The sequence below is a fragment of the Taeniopygia guttata genome, chromosome 5 (genome assembly GCF_048771995.1).
Source record: "Taeniopygia guttata chromosome 5, bTaeGut7.mat, whole genome shotgun sequence".
In the NCBI taxonomy this organism is placed as follows: Eukaryota; Metazoa; Chordata; class Aves; order Passeriformes; family Estrildidae; genus Taeniopygia; species Taeniopygia guttata.
The window spans coordinates 43589062-43605117 of NC_133030.1; the positions used below are offsets into that span (position 1 = coordinate 43589062).

Sequence of the window (16056 nt, forward strand, 5' to 3'; positions counted from 1 at the left end):
GACCAGAGGGGCAAAACCCCTCCTTGCTGTGCCGGCCCGGTGAAGGAGCGCTCGAGGAACAAGAGGCTGACGGGCCGAAGGCAGCCGAAAAGCCGCGGAAGCTCTTTGCTGGGAAGAGGCGGCGGAAGCGTGGGAGGCGAAGCCCGGCGGAGCGCTGCTGCCCGTGCCGGGGCCGTGCCCGCTGCCGGGGCCGGGCGGACCGTGCCGGGGGCCGGGGCGCGGACCCGCGGTCTCTTTAAAAGCCGGGGCCGGTGGGGCGGGCGCGGCGGCAGCAGGGGGCGGCGGCGGCGGCGTGCGCGGGGCTCGGGCTGCTCCGGCACCGCGGCGCGCTCAGCCCTGCGCAGCTCCGCCCGCGGCCGCCCGCGGCTCTCCCGGCACGGCTCGGCTCGGCTCGGCACGGGCAGCCCAGCCCAGCTTCCCCGGGACCCCCGCAGCCTCCGCGGCTGGGGCCACGCTGGAGCCCCCTGCCCCGCAGCGCAGGCGAGCCGCGAGTTGGCGCGGCGGCCGGCGCCCGCCCGGCTGCGGAGGTGAGAGGGGCGGCGGGCGGGGGGCGGCTCGGCACGGCTCAGCACGGCTCGGAGGGAGCTGCCCGCCCGGCGAGTGCTGGGCGCTGCCGCTCCGGAGCTCCGCGGGTGGGTTTCTCCTCACCCTTCGCACGGCAACTATTTCGGATCGTTTTATCCCTCTCCCCGTTCCTTGCTGCCCCGGCAAGGCTGGGCGCTGCCCGCCCGGGCGGAGTGGGCGCGCACCGACCCTCGGGACGCTCCGGCTCCTTTGGTCAGACTTTTTGGGAGATCGCAGGTCCCGCGGCGGGGCATTTTGCAATGGAAAATTGATGTGGGGGGGGCTTTCGAAAAAGAAGACACTACGTTGAGTTACAGCAGGGAGACCCTTAGAGTGAGCCGGCTGTTTGACTAAAGCCCAAGGATTTTTTTTTTCTTTTTAATCCTAACGAGAAAAGAAGAGAGGCTGAAAAGGAAAGTTTTTTTCTTTAATATTTTTTGCCTCTTCCAAGTCTTCGGATCTATTACAGTAGCGCCTTTCTTCCCCGCCTTCCATTTGTTTGTATTAATGATTTAGTAGCCGTCTTGCCTGAAAACTTCCACCGTGAGTGACTGCTGTGGGTTTTCAGGCAGTCAGTGACCTTAAAGGTTGGTTCAGTGCTTTTTTCGTGCAAAATCTATGTGAAATAACGGCTTTATAGTTTTTTTCTTATATTTTTTATTTTTTTTTTGTAAGAAAAAAATTACACCTGCTTTATAATTTAAAAGAAAACACCTTTGAGTCAGGCAGTGATGTAATTCTCCTACCTAAGGGCACCGACTCTGGTGCTTTGCAGGTGACTTGTCTTTTGCTTACTCTTAAATTTATTTAAATGGTAATTTGATGTGGCTACGAAATAGCATATTTAACAGTGCTGTTTTAAGAATGTATTTTGTTAAAATTGAACGCTTTCAGTTTTTTTTCTTCCTGATTTCTGCCCCTCCTCCCTCAAAAGAAAACAATAAAAAAGGTTAGGCATGAGATCAGCGGCAGAAAAACCAAAGGACTGGGGAGGCAGAACTGGGGCTAAAAACATTGAATCGTTTATAAAAAGCACACTTTCAGCTTTTTGCTTTTCCAAGCTCTTGTTCCACCTTTCTGTGGTCAAACTGTTCAACGCTTCATTGCAAATAGTTTCAAGAAATTATTTTTGTTTTTTCTAAATATTTTTTGTCCTCCTGTATTTTTACTACCCGTAATTGTTCTGAGATAAGCACACAGCCCTCCTAAAAAGGTGACTACTGAAATGACCGCTCAGCAATACCTCCTTATTGCAAATTTTGAGGGGCTATTTTTTGAGGGGGCCAACTCTTAACTAGACTGGTGAAAAGTCTAAGAGAAATGTTGAGTAGGTGGGGGAAAATTTGATCACAAAAGGTTTTGTTTGCCGTGATGATCCGGTCAGTTATTAATTGTAGCGTTAATCAGAAAGGTATTATGTCTGTCCCCGGTTTCATTTGAAATGGTCATCGGTGTTACGTTTAGCAAGTTTATATAAGGGTTAGTAGTATTTTAGGGGGAGGAGGTTGCAGAGATTATTGCTCGTGGGTTTGTGATTGAACGCACTTTATCAGCTGAATGAACTGGATTATTGTATAGACATAATTTTCCATTTCTCTATCAGTTTCACTTCAGTATTCAGCACTTTCTTAAACCTTTATCTCTCGCTAACAAAGTGTCTGGTTTTCCAGAGTAGGGAGGTGCGGCTGGGGACACTGGAAGTTTGGGGATAATGTGAGCAACAGGACTGTATTTATTTTTTAAAAAAAATCCAATCCCCAAAGTTAGGAGGTGAAGATTCTCTTTCTGGAGCATTCGGGCACCTTCTGGTGGGGGTATGTCTCTAGGCTTTTAATTATTTATTTCACTTTTGTCCTTTCAAAAATTAAGTAGAGCGAAACCAAAATGAAACAAAGTAAAATTAGAGTAAGCATTGAAAAATAAATAAATAAAGCAAGGGAGCGGCTGGATGCCCAATACTTGATTTCATCAACCTGCTGATGATGGCTTCTCGATAGAAGTGATATCTGCCGATATCACCCCTGTTCCATGGCTGTAGCCTGGCCTCATTTTACGCTGCGTTTCCACTGAACATGTTGACGTGCTGCTGCTTATATAAGGGGAAGAACAAATTCAAGCAGATTAGTGCTTGGGATTTTGAGATCGGCTATCCAGATCGCGCTGTGGGTTTTTTCCTTTCCTTGGGGGAGCCGATGGGGGAAGGCTGGAGAAAGACGGGAGGGGATGAAATCAGAATATGTGGTTGGGAGAAGATGGGGGTGATGCGGGGAGCAGCTTATTCGCATAATGTCTGCGCTGTGTCCCTTTTTCTTTTCTTTTTATAAAACCCATTATCTCTAAAAACACATTATTCTTCAGCTGGGTCTAAAAAAAAAAAATAGTGGGAGGGGTTATCATAGCGAGGGGGTTTGGTATGGGAGTCATTAGACCCACTGCTGCAAAACCAAGATACAGAAATCCATCTGCACCAACATTTCGGAGGGAGGGAGGGCATAGAGAGGGGGGAAGGGATGGATTGTCTATCTTGGATTAGCGAAGTGGAGCTTTGTATTCTTCATTTTCCTCCCCATTTTCTGCCATTTTCCCCCATCCCCCCGATCCGCACACCCGCTTTCCTCCTCCCAGCCCCCACTCCCCCGAAGGTTTCTCATCCCTTGACGAGAAAATTCTGTGTTACATCCTGATGGCTCTGCGGCTTTTTTTTAGTGCATCACAACAGTGGCACGATGACCTTTACTTCATGCCACACAGATTTGGGCTCCCGATAGGACTGTGACCGCAGCTTGGGTACACGCATACACCCATAGTCATGTACCTTGGGTAGTCGGTGATTTAATTTCAATTTTTGCGTGTTCATCTTTGTGTGTCTGTGTGGTTGGTAAACACTGGCAGAGGGTAAGGAACGCGGTAATTGCCAAAGGCACGTCCATCCATTTCGCCAGCCCCTCTTGCTGTTCTCTTTTCTTGGACATTGTGTCACACATCATGAGATTTTGTGCCGGGGAGGGGTGTGCCCTGTGTGGATAGCAGGGGCCTGGGGGTTGGAGGGAGTGTATTTGTACTGGGGAGGGAGAAATTGTGTGGGGGGAAATGGACCTGACAATGCTAATAACATTATTTTGGTCAAATGAACGTCTGGTGATAATGATGCAGTGTAACCATCCGTGAAATACATGCTTGCGACACACTGGAATAAAGGTTACTCCAGGGAGCTCCGTCACAGCCAGGCATGCTCGAGGGAGTGTGCTGTCCCCTTGATAGGGGAAACAAAATTCATGAGCGTCCCAGGTCCCCTCCCTTTCCAATGCCTCCTTGCATGTCCGAGCTAGAGGGCATTGCGATCGAGAGAGGGGGTGGGCTGCATTGGAACCAGGACAAAACAAAGAATTCCTGCCTCATCCTCCCATGCCATCTTCTCTTGCCCTCTTCGAGCTTATCCGTACTGTTGATCCAGACAATACAGGAATATCGCCATTTCCATGCAGTCCCTGCTGGAGCCTGGAGGGTGGTGAATTGAGAGGCGGAGAAAAGCTCCTTGTGCTTCTGTTGTAGGATGTGCAGGAGAGCCATGGCTTTTCAGGTCTGCGTGGAGCAGGGAAAAGGCTGGGGTGAGGAAGCAAAGGGAATTAAGAGTCTCTCTCTCCATCCATTGTTCCCTTCCTTTGCTCCCCCAGCTAGAACACAGTGTAGGATCCGACAAGCCTCGGTGAGTGGCTGTGGTGACTGGCACATGGGGATGAGGGAGCTGAGAAAATGAGAGGAAAGCTTTTCCTGCATTTCAGGATGTTCAGGACCCTCACCAAGGCTCACAGAACTGCTCAGCGCCCTCCTTTTCTGGGTGTGAAGGACTTCCATCTTTGGTCATGGGCTGCTCACACCCAGGCAGAGGGGGAGCTGTGGCAGGATGGTGCTCCTGTGGTTCTGCCAGCTGCTGCTTCACATTTCCTCTGTGTGGCTGTGCCTGCTCCAAGGTCTACATGTTTCTGGATCTTTCCACTTCATGAAACAATAGCAAAAGTTGAATAAATAGATCTGTCCAGAGCTACTTTGGTGCTCGCCTTTTGCTTTTCTCCTTTCTCTGACCTTGAGGTGCAGTGGTAAACTACAGGCAGAAGGATGGAAGCAGGAGTGTCTCCAGTGCCCCACATGGTTGCTCTAGGTGATGCCTGGAGAGATCCCTCTGCTCCCCTGGTTTGTGCTCACCAGAGCCAATCTTGCTTCAGCTGCTCAGCTTCACCTTCTGAAGTAGTTACCTTCTAAACTCTCCCTGCTGTCCTTCTTACCTCAATCACTTTGGAAGTGGCTGTTATGCTGCAGCTCTTGTGCTTGTAGGAATCTTACCATCATACAATATCCTCAGCTGAAAGTCCAACTCCTGGCCCTGCATGAAACACCCCAAGAATCACACCATACGCCTGAGGGTATTGTCCAAATGCTTCTTGAACTCTGTCAGGCTTGGTGCTGTGACCACTTCCCTGGGGAGGATCCTCTTCCATTGCTCAGCCACCCTCTGGGTAAGGAACATTTTCTTAATTTCCAACCTAAACCTCCCCTGATTCAGCTTCAGGCTATTTCATTGAGTCCTGTCACTGGTCACCAGAGAGAAGAAATCAGTGCCTGCCTTTCCACTTCCCCTCATGAGCAAGTTGCAGACTCTGATGAGGTATTCTCTACCTCCTACAGACTGAACAGTCCAGGTGACCTCAGCTGTTTCTCATAAGGCTTATCTCTAGGCCCTTGACTGTCTTTGTAGCCCTCCTTTCAACGTTTTTTCATACCTTTTTATCCTTATTACATTGGGCTTTTACATGGCTGCTCTCTAAGGTAATGTGGTGGCCATCTGAGCAATGGGCAGAATGTATTGCAGATCTGTGTGCCTGCTCCCATCCTGTGGCGACTGCCTCCCTGTTATCTCCCTGATGCCCTGAAGGGCAAAGGTGAGCCCAAGGTTTTATGGTTCCTCCTTTTCCCCAGTGATTCTGACACAAGGACAGACATTGACATAGTGCTGGAATTTACAATTTACCCTGACCCTGAATGTTTTGCATCCTTGAAGTGGGAGGAGGACTCAGTTCCTGCAAAGCATTCAGAGAGTGAGAAGTGGTGCTAGGGGTAGTTTGTGGTAGCAGTGATGGTGGATTTTAAGTCCCTGTGCAAAGATGAAATTGAAACCCCTTCTCTGTCCCTTACTGTCTTCCCTTTCTAAGCAAGTTGCCAAGCCATCAGGTACAGGCAACTAGGGAACTTTTTTTTTTTTTTTTTTTTTTTTTTTTTTTTTTTTTTTTTTTTTTTTTTTTTTGTGTTAGGATTGGATTTAAGATTTAAACCTTCAGCCTAGAGGACACCTTCAGGCTGTACAAGATAAGATGGTTAGGCTCCTGTCTGGATTATTCCTGGGAAGGTGGAGTTTAGTTCCCTTTTTCTTGTATCAGCAGTGGTATTTTGGTGGATCTACTCAACTTCTGTTTTCTGTAGCCTCTTCCAGGGCTCTTTAAAGTATTTTTATTGAGAAGCAGAGTGTATTTCCCCCCTGGATCTGTTTTTCTTTGCCCTTTTCTTTAGCTCTGTGCTGTGGGCACATGCAGGTGGATGTCAGGATACTGGCTAAGCTGTGATAGGCTGTGTCAATGATAAGGACACACAATGATCTGTCCAAGAACAAACTGAAGGAGTCAGAAACTTTATGATGACCAAAAACCAGGATAAGAGATGACCTCTGATGATGATACAGAAGACATAGTGTTTAATTTAAAAACAAAATGCATCCAGCTTTATCTGGTCCTGCCCCCCACCAGCATGAAGAGAAAATAGGCTTTATTTTGGGACAATTGCCCAAGCTGGAGCCAGAAATTACCCAAATTTTGGTTAAGCTTTGGAAATTTCTATCAGCTCTTATCTCTCCCTCATCCTCCTCTTCTATGTAATAGCAGTCTGTCAGTCTAGCAGAGCTGGTTTGTAATTCATACAGCAAATGGTGAGGAAGATACCTCTTGTATCTTGGTTTCACAAATTAAAAGTATCTTCTTGAAACCAGTACACTACATAATCTTGGTCCAGGTTGTTTGCTTTTTCTTTTCTTTTGTTTCTCTTCACTTGGGCATAGATACTGGCAATTCATGTGTAAAGGACTCTGAGAATCAGAAGTGGTATTTTGATGTCTCACTGCCATCCAAACAGCCAGATGAAGACATGTTTGTAGAAAGACAGCATGGGAGAAATTTTTTCTGCCTTTCTACTTGTGGGCAATGGATGACACTTTTAGTGCTCGGTTTATTCCCTTTGTGAATTTTTTTTTTATGGAAAAACTATGACTTTTGGTTGGGCTAACTTGAGTATGGTTTTACTGAAGTCTAGTAGGGATAAAATGCAGTGTTTCTGTAGTGATGTTCTTGAAAAGTTGAGCAATAAGACTCCTACTGGAAATACACTAGTGATGTTGGAAGATCCTGCGTTCTTCCTTAAGGGAAGGTGGGAACACAGTTTCTCTTGTTACCATTGACAGGAAACAGTGCTCTCTGAGCACTGTGGACAGCTCTTGTGAACTGTGCACTGCACAGCCAGCTTGGCAAAGTGCTCTGGGCTAAAGCCTTCAGCCTCTTTAGGCTCTGGGCTGCTGCAGGTATCACTGTGTGGCTTTTCAGAGGGTGGTGGAGGTTCACTTATAGCTGTCAGAAGTTCAGCTCTGTCTGAAATATGGCCTCTTGCTACAAGGTAGATTAGCCCTTCATCTGCTTTACTTCCCCTTTTCTCAGAGCTTTCTTCTTGTTTCTCACAGCCAGGTGCCTGAGTTCGCTGCCAGGCATACTCCCCTGCCTCTCTTTTGTCTGCTGGCAGAGGAGCGAGCTGGGGTGGTGGGAAGGGTATATCAGGGATTTTGGGCCTGTCAGCATATCTGTCGTCTCTCACTGGTGTGCTGAGCTCCTGTCCTTTCCAAATTCCTTTGCTCTGCCCTTGATGGTGAGGGACGGCTTATTTCAAACACAATCTGCTTGTGTCATTCCTAGTCCTGCCGCTTGTCATCCATCACATCATGGGAACTAATTAACACTAGTAGCTTTGGATCCTGGGAATGACAGTGCTGGGATGGTAGACTCTTTCAAAGATCCTGATGCCTCCCTTCATGACGAGGGCAGCTCAGCCCAGGAGTTCATGGACTCTGCTGTCCTTTGCTTGCTGCACCAGCCCTGTAGTGTGGGTGCCTGTGTGTGTAGCAGGGAGGGCCCTAGGCCTGCCTTATAATGCCCTTGACAGTGCTGCAGCATCCCCTGCATCCAAGTACCTCCCAGCAGCTGGATGAGAGCCAAGGAATGGGATAGAATAATAATTGATGAGGATAGGGGGAGGTATGATGTAAACTTTTTGAAGCTGCCGGTAGCATCTCTGCTGCCTTTGGGTACACACTGTTGTGTGTAGTTCCAGGATCTGCATGTGAGTTTGACCCTTTGAGAATGCCCTGTTCATGGCACAGCACACTGTCCTGTTTCTGCTGTGCTTGCTGTGTCGATGGGGCAGTCATCAGGGGAATCAGTGTGCTGCTTCTGTGGGGGTGGCAGGATTAAAGATGAGGCCTTGGACATACTGTGAGGCTACACAGAGGGCACTTGCTCCCCTTCTCCCTCTACTTTTTTTCTGCTGTTGTGGACCACTTCTAAGAAAGGAAAGAGTCCTGTGGAGATGGAAAGAAAGGTAACTAAGCAAGAGGATGATGTTTGCTGGCAGCTGAAGGAGGATGAGGAGAGGAATAATTTTCCAGTGGGGTAATTGTCTAATGGGACTGGCTGCATCTGCAGAGCAGGGTAGTGCTGGCTTTGTTTCAGTCTGCTCTTGCATCCCATTTTTTTTCCAATAATGTGTTAATTAAACATTGATTTCAGGGGGAAAAGGAATCTGCTTGAACTGCAGAAACTAAATGGAGTGTGGAGGAATGGGATCTGGTGAGGGATGTGTGGAAGGACCTTCTGTCCTGTCTTCATGACTAGTCATGAAGGGAAGCAAGGCAAGCGCTGTAGAAAATCTGTTCACCTTAAGCTTAGATTTCTTCACTCATCTTAAGTGTGAATCTTCTTTCTTCTGTAACTGCACAGTTTTCAACTGATATGAGTTAAGGAATTACCAGGTAGACAACAGTACTTCTTACAAAATACTTCATTTTTATTACAAAACAAAATGGAAGAGAGATTATTTTCAAGGTGTTCAAGAGGCTTTTTTGTCCAGTTGATATTCTTCTATTCTTATAGTTGCTGTTGTACATATAAGTGAATCAAGTTGTGGTGCAAGTTAAGCCACAAGTTGTAATGCTCTTGTTACTCGCAAATATCTAACTGACCTTCATTTACTACATGTGGATGTCAGTCACTGAACACACACATGAGGTCATGATGTGCACTTTTTGATACTTTCTCTTCTGGTCCTTGGAGTATTAGAAAGTGAGAAAAGATTATGATATGTCCTTCCCTTGCTTGGTTGAACTCTCTTCTGTTCATTAGACTGGAAGAGCTAATGGAAGGCTGTGTTGTCCTCTTTTTGTGCTCCCAGGTGTTGGGGATGCATAGAGAAGATAAGAGTCCTTGCTTTAGTCTGAGATCTTATCTGGAATGAACTTCTCTGCTGATGGGAGCAATATATTCTTAACAATATTAAACAGTTTGATTTGAGTTTTTTTGGACCACTGTGCTTTCTGTCTTCACTAGTTCTGGGAAGTAATGGAAAGGAGGGAATAACCTGTCTGACCTTTCTGAGCATTGCATAAGTCAGAATTAAAGTGATCTCATAAAGATCTCAATCAGTTCATGCAGTAAGTGAAACAGCAGCATTGTCCTGAGAAGGAACCTGTCCTAGCTATTAAATTCCTTTCTGCACCATCTGCATTATCAATGTACAGAAAGATCTGCTATAGCATCAGGAGATACTTGAAAAATAACAGATTAAGCCACAAAGCCACTATTTTCTAGGAAGATTTTTGACATGCTGATGGTTGGTGAAAATAACGGAATGGTTAAATTTGGAAGGGACTCTCAAAATCATCTGATCCAACCACTTGCTCAAGCAGGGCCACCCAGAAATGATGACCACGTCAAGATGGCTTTTGAATATCTTCAAAGAGGGAAACTCTACAACTTCCCTGGGCAACCTGTGCCAGGGCTCAGTTACTCTCCCAGTAAATAAGTGTTTCCTGATGTTCAGGCAGAACCTTCCATGTTTCAGTTGGTGCTCATTGCCTCTGGTCCTGTCACTGGGCAGCGCTGAAAAAAGCCTGGCTGTGTTATCTTTACACCCTGCCTTCAGGTAATTATGTACATTGATCAGACACTGCCCACCTCAGATACCCCTTAGAATATTTTTTCCTCCAGACTAAACAGTCTTAGCATTCCCAGCCTTTCCTAGTATGAAAGACACTCATAATCTTCCTCACGGCCCTCTGTTGGATTCCCCCCATTATGTCTGCCTCTCTCTTGTACTGGGGAGTCCAGAACTGCACACAGTACTCCATGTTTGGCTTCACCAGTGCTGCGTAGAGGGAAGGATCCCCTTCCTCAACCTGCTGACAACATTTCTAATGAAGCCCAGAATACCATTAGCTGCCTTTTGTGCATGGGCATATTGTTGGCTGATAGTCAATGTGATGTCCACCAGGAGCTTGGGTCCTTTTCTGTAAGGCTTTTCAGTCAGGTGTTCCTCAGCATGTACTGATCCATGACCCATGAACTTCATTACAGTGGTACTAAGTGTCAGTAGAGCAGGCAGGATGGTCCTCAAGTATGAACTTAAACAGAAGTCTGGAGTTCTTTCCCAGAGTGTGTTTAACCAGTTTTTCATAACAGTCATCACTTTTGCCATTCACTGAAAATTCAAAATTATAATTTGTAAAACACTGAGTTCCTTGAAAGGAAAGCTTCATATATCTGATAATAGAATAGAATAATTCTAGTTCAAACTAGTCCAACACTTCAGGGCAGACTGAACATTAAGGGATATTATTAAGGGCATTGACCACTGCTCTAGGAAGCTTGGTCCAGTGTTTGGTCACTCTCTCTCTAAAGAAGTGTTGCCTAATATCTGGTCTGAGCCTCACCTGCTGCATCTTTAAATCATTCCTGCATGTCCTGTCACTGAATACCAGGGAAAAAAGCTCAGCATCTCCCTCCAGTTCCCCTCCTCAGGAAGCTGTAGATAGCAGTGGGCTTGCCTCTCAATCCCCTTTTTTTCCTAACTAAATAAACCCAGAGTGCTTAGCCACTCCTCAGAGGACATGTGTCCTAGCATTTCAGCAGCTTTGTTATCCTCCTCTGGACACATTCAGTTAACATCCTTTTTAATTTCGGGGTGAGAGAAATTCTGATAATTTACTGTTCTTTTATGATGGCTGGTTACACACTACATTTTTTTGTAGACCACAAATAAAAGAAATTTTAAATTATTGATTACTTTGACTTTTTGGAGGGGGACAAAGAGAGTGTAGAAGTCCTGTGGGGAGCCTAAGGCCAACCTTCTTGAGGTAACATCAATGCCTGTTAATTCATTGATGTCCTGGTGTTAAAATCTGCCAGTTTGTCTGGTCAGCTCAAGCAGCATTGTCAAAGAGGGGATGATATAATATAATTTCAGGTATATGCATTAAAAATACCTTCTGCATATCTGGGAATCAAATGCTAAGGACTTTATGGAGAAAATACAAAGAAACATTGATCCTTTATGTAATTTCATATAGGTCATTAATCAAATATATATTAAGGGTGTATCTAATTCCAGTGGACCAAAAGTCAATTTTGTTGAGCCAGATCTTAAGGATGTATTTCAATTGAATTAGTTTTTTAAATGTGCCCCTTCTCTTCCTTGTTGGTTGACATGAGCTAATGAGTTGCTAGCAACTCTGTTTGGTACTACCTTAGGTCATAGAGTGATGTGCTGTCTAGGATGTTGCTGTACTTTTTTGGCAGCAGATTGTAATTTCATTGAGTAAATGTATTTTATGAGGTTAGAGGGAGCTACTGTTAATTTATGAAGACCACCGTGTATCAGTGCATGGGGTTTGCATGGCCAGGTTTTGGTAGCTGGGGGGGCTACAGGGTGGCTTCTATGAGAAGCTGCCAGAAACTTCCTCCATGTCCAGCAGAAACAATGCCAGCTGGCTCCAGATGGATGTTCTGCTGGCTAAGGCTAAGCCAGTCAGGAATGATAGTAACACTTCTGTGGTATCATTCTTGAGAAGCAAAGAAAACTTTGCACAGAAGCAATTGTGGCCATAGAAGAATGGAAGGAGAATCTGTGACAGTTGCAACTCTGCAGACATCAAGGTCAGCAAAGAAGGCAGGGCAGGAGGGTCTCTGGGTACCAGAGCTGAGATCCCCCTGCAGCCTGTGGTGAAGACCATGGTGAGGCAGGATGTGCTCCTGCAGCCCATGGAAATCCATTGGAGTGCAGAGATCCACCTGCAGCCCATGGAGGGAGCCCCACAATGGAGCAGGGAATGCCTGAAGGAAGGTTGTGACACCTTGGAAAACCTGTGCTGGAACAGGCTCCTGGCAGGGACCTGCAGATCCATGGAGGGAGGAGCCCACACTGGAGCAGATTTCCTGACAGGACTTGTGATCCCATGGGAGCCCATGATGGAGCAGCTTGTTCTTGAAGGACTGAACTCCGTGGAGAGGGATTTGTTTTGGAGCAGTTTGTGAAGAACTGTAACCCATGAGAAGAATTCATGCTTGAGGAATTCATGGAGGACTGTTTCCTATGGAAAGGACCCCAGACTAGAGCTGGGAAATGACTCCTCTCCTTGAGGAGGGAGTAGCAACAGAAACAATATGTGATGAACTGCTCATAATCTCCATTCCCTGTTTCCCTGCACTGCTGGTGGGGAGAAGGTAAAGAATTGGGAATAAAGTTAAGTTCAGAAAAGAGGGAGGGATGTGGGCAAGGTGTTTTTAAGTTTTACTTCTCATTATCCTGCTTTGATTTTGATTGGTAATAAATTAAATTAATTTCCTGAAGTCGAGTCTGTTTTGCCTGTGACAGTAATTGATAAGTGATCTCTTAACTCATGAGCCTTTCTTTGTATTTTCTCTCCCTGTCCAGTTGCAGAGGGGAGTGGTAGAACGGCTTTGGTGAGTATCTGTCATCCAGCCAGGGTCAACCTGCCAGAATCAGGTGGAATGCAGAGTGAAAAGGGAGTAATGAATTGCTAAGCTTCTGATAAGACAGTAACTCTTTTTAAGAAGTTTGAGCACAGCAGTTCTTCCTTTCATGCTCTCTTTGTTGCCAATGTGTAACATGAGGTTGGAAGTTGATCTGCTTTCTTGGCACAACATAGATAATTTGCCAATTAAACTAGACAATGGTCTAAATTTGATAAGAAGCAATTTATTAAATACAAATGAAAAGTACTGTACTTGGAAAGATCTACTCAAATGCCTGTATGTAAAATGGGGGATAACAAGCTGGGCAACAGAACTGCAGAACAGGATCTGGGAGGCACTACTGTGAGTCAGAGACTGAATATGAGTCAACAGTGTGGTGATGTTGCAAAAAAGCAAATCCCATTTTAGGGTATATTTAACAGGAGCGTCACATGTAGCACACAGGCAGTAGTTTTTCTACGCTAGCAGCCACGCTGAAGCCATAGCAAAGCATTACATCCAGGAGGGCAGGAAAACCAGAAACCAGTGGAAGGAGATGGGGAGGGAGCAGCCAGAGTGGCAAACGCCATCTGCAAGGAGAGGATTGGTTGGGTGGGTTTAGGCTGGAGAGAAGATTGACGAGGGAAAAGCCGTCCAATATTTAAAAGCTTGTTTTAAGAAGACAGTGATTAATTGTTCTCTGTGTCCACTGGGGATAGGACAAGAAGTAATCAGCTTAATTTGTAGCAAGGAAGATGTGGAGGTAAGTGCTAGGAAAAGCTTTATGAGTATTTGGAAAGTTAAGCAGGAAAACATTGTCCTGAGGGAGACTGTAGTGCCCTCATCACAGGAAGTTTTAAGAGCAGATGAGAAAGGAGACACATAATTTTATCTAGGTTGTTTTATTATAGTTTTGACAGGTTCAGAAGGGAATGGGCTGCCTGAACTCCTGATGTCTGGTCCTGAGAGGCAGGCTTGTCCCCTCACTGGCAGTTGCGGTGGGAGCTTGGGGAAGCAGAGCCAGGGCGAACCACTCCCTCTGCAAATTGCCCTGCAGCACCTTCCATGCTGCTGGCATAATCCAGTTTTACAGTGCACATCCCAAAAAACCTGAGGGAGCTTGTGTGTTCAGTAGTGTTACATTAGCATCCAGCACTGTAAGCCTTTCTATTTCTGCAGATAAACAAGCAGAGGGCTGGCCCATCTTCCTGAATCTTTGTAAATAGGAATTGGAAGTTATTGGAGACTTGTATCCTGGTCATTGATTAATTTAACCCCGAAGATTTGGTGAAATTATTTGGAGATGGAAAAAAGGTTTACACTTCTGCTTTCACCTATCAAAAACCACCGCAGATTTGCTAAAGTTACAAGATACAGTGTGTTAAAGTTACAAGATAATTTTTCTGTGCTTTTCTATCAAAAGAAGTAGACAAGGGCAAAAGATTTTCCTCACTGCAACATCTTTCTTTCATTGTCCTCAAGCAGAGTAGTGTGGATGAAGCATTGCAAGAGGTGTCTTTGCACCCAGTGGATTTGAGAAGAGAGATTGATTGATTCAGTAGACTTCTGTACTCATGAGAGGGGCTTATGGCCCTTTAAGAGAGGAGAATGTCTCCTGGTGAATGGGGCTTTTCTTCCCAGACAGTTCAGCATAACTTTTTTCTACAAGCAAGCAGTCCAAGCCATACTGTGTGCCATGTTACTGCTATCTTTTCCTGAATCTTAGATTTACACTAACAGTCTGCATCCAGTTGGGCCTAGGAGTGAATTTGAGTGTCTCCAGTGCTGAGAGACAGTTTCCCTAGTGAGCCTCAAGGAAGGAAGATTTTCTTTTTAGTCTCAAAGAACATCTGGGAATATATGCTTGTTGAAGTTGTACAGTGTTGTGCTTGGCCTCAATCTGTGTGCACAGTTTATAATGTAGCTGTCTTCCACCATTTCACATAAACTTATAACTAACTGCAGGCTTTTGCCATTCTTCAGAGGGAGTAGAGGATGAAGATACTATACTCTTCTTCTTGGCACTAGAAATGAGTCAGGGTTGACACACAAAAGTAGGAGGCAACAGTTTGTGTGTAGGAAGCTTGTTCTGTCCAAAGAAAATCTCTGGGTTATATGCAGGGTGTTAGTCCTGCTACACTGCAAGGCTGGTATCTTCTGCTCAAACTGAGTTCATACACACTCACCATTTGGAGCATATGGAGAGCTCAGCAGATCAGCCCTCAAGGGATGACTGGTGAAATGGTTGAAGGTAGGTTGGGATGTAATTATTTGTTTATGAGGCCCCATATTGCACCAAGTTATAATTGTTTATGAACACTGCTGTGAAGTCAGGAGGGAAACATTCCAACCCAAGGAGACACTAAGATATAACCCAATTATTGTTGTTATTTTTATTCCTGCCTATTGTGGTAGCACCTACACAATGCTTGTTCAAACACAGGGCAAAAAATGTTCCCTGCCCCAAAGAGCTAGCAAGCTAAGGATGAGACAGGAGACAACAGATGGACACAGATAACTGGGGGAGTGCAGAAAACCCAAAGATTGGTCAGCAGGATGGGTGGTATGATAGCATGTTGACAGCTTAGCTGTTGTCAAACTTTCTGTAGGCATGTGGCAAAGAATTATAACAATAATTCAAACGGCATTCTTTGCTTTGGTGGTTTTGTGGGTGCATCTTCCATCTGTTTAAACAAAACAGCTTAATTCTCATTCAGTGTGGCTTTTTCTGTCCCCAAACTTCCCATCATTCATCTGGTATAGATAGGAAGACACACTGGTCCAACAATTCCATTGCACTGGTCCACTGGTCCATTGCAGTTTTCAAAAGAAACTGTAGTTTATTATTGTGGAAAAAGAATGAGACTAAATATGGGATTTTGCTGCCCAAAAGGACACAATAAAAAGACTGATGGATCTCAGCAGGATGGATATTCAAAGTGGCATAATGCAGGAGGTTTGTTGGCTGAAGTGGTGTCTTACCAAAGTGTTGCAAAAAATATCTAATGCCATCCATAGGCAGCCTAGACATTTTCTTTTTACCAGTGGTTTCTCATTCCATTCAGCTTTGGGCCCACAGATTTCTTAGTCATGCTTTTGCTAGCAGGGTACATTAAGAAGCCCTTCTTGATGCCTTTCACATTTTATGAATTTTCATGCAATTTCAAGCTTTTCTAATTTTCATCCTGATATGCTGAGGCAGAATTTAAGTATTCTTCCTGAGAAGCACACTCCTACTTTCACCTTTCATTCGCATCTTTTTGTGTTTGAGTGCTGTCAGGAGTTTCCCATTCAGCTGCCTGCTTCCTTCCACACCCACTTGGCTTCCCACAAATTGAATTGAACTTGTTCTTGTGCTTTGAGGAGTTTGTTCTTTAAG

At 45.4% G+C, this 16056-nt stretch overlaps 1 protein-coding gene across 35 annotated transcripts in view; it reads left to right on the forward strand.

The window, feature by feature from the left end:
- The first annotated feature begins 245 nt into the window (after positions 1–245).
- The window catches only part of NRXN3 (neurexin 3), a 958542-nt gene continuing 942731 nt past the window's right edge, over positions 246–16056 (forward strand). For 7 of the 35 annotated variants that reach the window (XR_012056602.1, XM_030273188.4, XM_030273192.4 and 4 more), the window contains exon 1: positions 250–527. The gene's annotated coding sequence lies outside the window, so the exon portion shown is untranslated. Of the gene's footprint in view, positions 633–654; positions 1152–16056 lie in introns of those variants that run through there. The other 28 variants (XM_030273186.4, XM_072930758.1, XM_072930761.1 and 25 more) reach the window with 9 other exon arrangements.